This window comes from Pteropus alecto, unplaced genomic scaffold, assembly GCF_000325575.1.
Source record: "Pteropus alecto unplaced genomic scaffold, ASM32557v1 scaffold30, whole genome shotgun sequence".
Taxonomy (NCBI): Eukaryota; Metazoa; Chordata; class Mammalia; order Chiroptera; family Pteropodidae; genus Pteropus; species Pteropus alecto.
Genome location: NW_006429782.1, coordinates 4,445,290 through 4,450,182, shown reverse-complemented (window position 1 = coordinate 4,450,182; position 4,893 = coordinate 4,445,290).

The following is a 4,893-nucleotide window of genomic DNA, read 5'->3' as shown; positions in this document are numbered from 1 at the left end:
CTGGAAAAAGAAGCTGTGGTGCATATATACAATGGAATATTCCTCAGCCATAAGAAGAGATGAAATATTGCCATTTGCGACAGCATGTATGGAACTCGCGATAATCATGCTAAGTGAAATAAGCCAGACAGAAAAAGTTGAAAATCACATATTACTTATATATGGGATATAAACCTAAAAGCAACAAACAAACAGGACAAACAAACACAGACTCATGTACATGAACAACAGACTAGTGGTTACCAGAAGGTGGGGGAGGGGGGACTGAGGGGGGTAGTACATGGGTAAAGAGAGTCAAATATGTGATGACAGAAAGAAATCTAACTATAGGAGGTGAACACACAGTGCAAATACATATGTGTGTGTGTGTGTGTGTGTATGCCTTACTGCTAAAATGTACAGCTGAAACTTCCTGGATTTTGTTAACCAATGTCACCCCCCCAAAAAATTAATTATTTTAAAAAGACACACACAGACTGAAAGAAAAGGAATAGGAAGATATTGCCTTGATGGACCTAGAGGGTAATGCGCTGAATGAAGTGGGTCGGATAGAGAAAGACAAATATCACATGATTTCACTTACATGTGAAATCTAAAGAACAAAATAAACAATTACAACAAAAAATGGAAACAAACTCATAGATACAGAGAATATTTTGTAGGCTGCTAGATGGGAGGGGGGTTGAGGCGATTGCGAAAAAGGGCAAAGGGATTAAGAAATACAAACGGAGAGTTACAAAGTAGACGTGGAGATGTAAATTGTAGCATAAGGAAACTAGTTAATGATGTAATAAATATGTATGGGGAAGAGGGGTACTAAATTTAGTGGGGTGATCGCTTTGTGAGTTATATAGATTTCTAATCACTAGGCTATACAACTGAAATGAATATATTATTGTATGCCAACTATAATTGAAAAAACAACTCATCAAATTGCACAATGTAAATACGAGTAACTAATTGTCGATTATATTTCAATAAAGCCTGAAAAAATTGTAAAACAAAAAATAATACATTTCTAAAAATCACTGATATAAGAAAAAATATTTAAACTGATAAGAAAAATAAGTATTAGTTTTCATCTATATTCTTAAAAAATTAAAATATTCTGATTATAGTTCAAAATAATTTTTAAAGTTCATCTGAAAATGTATATGCAGAAAGCTACATATCAAACAATATAAATTAGTTGTGAAATACTCTGAAAAAACAAAGGTAAGACTGATGTCAAGGTATACTAAAAAAAAAGAAAGTAAAAGAAAAAAGATCAAAAATATGAATAATAAAATGGCAATAACTATGTATCTATCAACAATTACTTTAAAAGTAAATGAATTAAATACTTCAATCAAAAGAGTGGCTGAATAGATAAGAAAACAAGACCCTACATGTACTGCCTACAGGAGATACACTTCAGATCAAAAGACACGCAGACTAAAAGTAAAAGGTGGGGAAAAAAAGATGTTTATGAAAACAGAGACAAGGAAACAAACAAAAAGCTGGAGTAGCAATACTTATACCAGACAAAATAGTCTTTAAAACAAAGGCTATAACAAGAAACAAAAAAGGACCCAGTAATCCCACTTCTTGGTATTTATCTGAAAAAAACCCAAAACACTACTTTGAAGAAACATGTGAATTCATATGTTCATTGCATTATTTACAATAGCCAAGATATGGAAGCATCCTGGGTGTCCATCAACAGATGAATGGATATATGCAATGGAATATTACTCAGCCATATAAAATGAATGAGATCTTGTCATCTGCAACAACATGGATGGACCTAGAGGGTATCGTGCTGAGTAGAGTCAGTCAGGCAGAGAAAGACAAATGTCATATGTGGAATCTAGAGAACAGGATAAACAAAGAAACAACAGAAACCAGCTCATAGATACTAAAAGCATTTTGATAGTTGTCATATTGGAGGGTCTGGGGAATATGTGAAGGGGGAGGAGATTAAGAGGCACAAACTGGTAGTTATAAAACAGTCACAGCTCTATAGAGTATAGCATGGGGAATATAGTCAGTAGTATTGTAATAACTATGTATGGTGTCAAATGGGTACTGGATTATGGGAGTGATCACTTCAAAAGTTATATAAATAATGTCTAATCGCTGTGTTGTACACCTAAAACTGATATAATATTGTATGTCAACTATAATTGAAAAAAATAAATATATAAAAAAATTTTAAGGGAGTAAAGGTACTGAGTAGGCAGTTCGTATCTGTTATGCAAAGGATAATTTTAATTTTGGTGGAAAACGTGTTTGGAAAATATAAAAGTAAATGAGTAAACATAGCTCTCTTAATTTTCTAAAATGGAATGTTCTGGATACACAAAGTCTGAATTCTTTTGTTAACCAAAGACAAGGTTCAGGCTGTAATAAAGAACAAAAGGCATTTGTTTAAGCCAAAAATTTCAACCCAGGAGACTTCAGATTCAGGTAGCAACTACCCTGTGCTCCAAAGAGAAAAAGGAAGGTTTGTCAATACAAAACCCACAAGGTGTAATTGTTTCCTGCAAATGAAGGGATGCTGGCTAGGGTAATAAGACTTGATTAGTTCAATATGTAAATGAGGGAGATGAAAACTGCAAGGAGGAGGTCAAGTTCAGAGGTGTCCATGCAGCAGTTGTGGTTCCAGGATGTTTATGGCTCAGACTTGAGCTGAGTTTAGCAACAGGTCAGCAGCTTAACAGCAGCTCTGAGAACTGAGGCATGAGATGTGCAGAGGCCCCACTTCCCTAACAGCCTTCAACTCTAAATTTCTTTTAGCAATGTTCGTTCCATTTTATTTTTTCCATTATCACTTTCCTAAATAATATTTATCTTTAATGCAATTCAAATCATTTTACTTTGAATGTAAACACATTACTAAGAAACAAAAATCAAGTTAGACAAGTCAAAGAATGAGATTTCTATAAAAACATAATTCAAAACAAAAAACGACAATTATGGTACTTGTTCTAATATTATTTTTAGAAAGAGGAATGAGAAAGGAATACCCACTTTCAACAGTAAGAATGTCTGTGTCAAGCTCCAGGATCAGAGATGAATAGTCCTAGCAGAGACATATGGTCTGCAAAGCCTAAAATATTTACTCTCTGTCCCTTTACAGAAGAAGTGTGAGAAATTCTAACACAGATAGTTCATTGCCCTGCGCACAGCCCTTGAGTGATAGCTGATGGGCCTTGTTGCACATTTATGGCAGCTGCCTGCCCCCCTTAGCTGAGATGACTGAGGCACGTGTTTTTCTTGGCTCACAGGGTCCCCCAGTAGCTAAAGCTCTAATCGACTACACTGGTTAAATACTTGATCTCCCTGAAGTGCTGCCTTGCTTTCCCACTCTTTTTTTACTGATCTGCTGCAAAATCCCATACACATAAATTATTTGCCCTAGGTTCCTCAAATTTTTAGAAAAATACAACTAACATACCACTCAAATATTGAACTTTTTGCAGTTATCTATTATTTGAAGTTAAAGCATTCTGATATAGAATTATACTATTTTAATGTGAAAATTTATTAACGTAGTGTCTTTGCAACTTTGTGTATATTAAGATCAGAAGGAAATTGTGTGTGTGGTTCGGTGGAGGGTAAAGAAAGAAGAGTGGCCAAACTGAAACACTGAGACTTTGCTATCTTTTCAGATAGAGATCAATGTAGAGAGTGTCCAGGAATGTATAGAGTATCCAAACAATGAGAGAAAGCATTGCCTGCCCAGAGTTGTTACATTCCTGATATCTGAAGATTATTGAGGGACAACTCTGGCTTGCACAGCTGTTTGCTCCCTGTTGTCACAGGTGTGGCCCTTGGGGTCTTTGTGAAGCACCAAGACATCCTCATAGTCGAGGCCAATAATCGGACTCTCAGCTATGTCCTGCTCACCTCTCTTGCCTTCTGTTTCCTCTGCTCCCTATTCTTCATCGGCTGTCCCAACACAGCCATCTGCATTCTTCAACAAATAACATTTGGAGTTGTTTTTACTGTAGCAGTTTTCACAGTCTTGGCCAAAACCATTACTGTGGTTCTGGCCTTCAAGCTCACTGCCCCAGGAAGAAGGATGAAGTGGTGGTTGATGCCAGGGGCCCCTAACTCCATCATTCCCATCTGCTCCCTGATCCAACTTACTCTCTGTGTAGTCTAGTTGGGAAGCTCTCCTCCCTTCATTGACATAGACGCACACTCTGAACATGGCCACTCATCATCATGTACAACAAGGACTCAGTCATCACTTTCTACCATGTCCTGGGACACTTGGGCTCCTTGGCCCTGGGGAGCTTCTCCTTGGGTTTCCTGGCCCAAAACCTGCCTGAAGCCATCAATGAAGCCAAGTTCCTGACGTTCAGCATGCTGGTGTTCTGCGATATCTGGGTTGCCTTCCTTCCTGGCTACCACAGCACCAAGGACAAGGTCATAGTGGCCATGGAGGTCTTCTCCCTCTTGGCCTCTGGTGTGGGACTACGAGGCTACATCTTTGCTCCAAAGTGTTATATTATTTTTTTAAGGCCAGATAGCAACACTCTGCATAGGTCAAGGGATAAAACACCTTCTGGGAGCAATTAGCCTTCTTAAATTTTAACTCTTGTTGCCTAAAATAAGTAGAAGACGAAGTGAGGCCATTCTTACATAAAACATTAGACCATATTATGTGATTTATTTTCTTCAGTGAACATGCAGCTCTTGTTTCTCTAATAGTGTTGAGGCAGGATAATTGGCCTAGGTACATTCCCCAACTCCTCCAGGATGTGGCTCTGGAATTTTTCCTTAGTCCCTTACTCAGCCCTCTCCCTGCAGCTCCAGAATTTCTTCCTTGTCCATTAATCAGCCCTCCCCTTGTTTTGACTCCTTGAGAAACAGGCAAAGGCTGAGAGACAGGATAGATGGCCT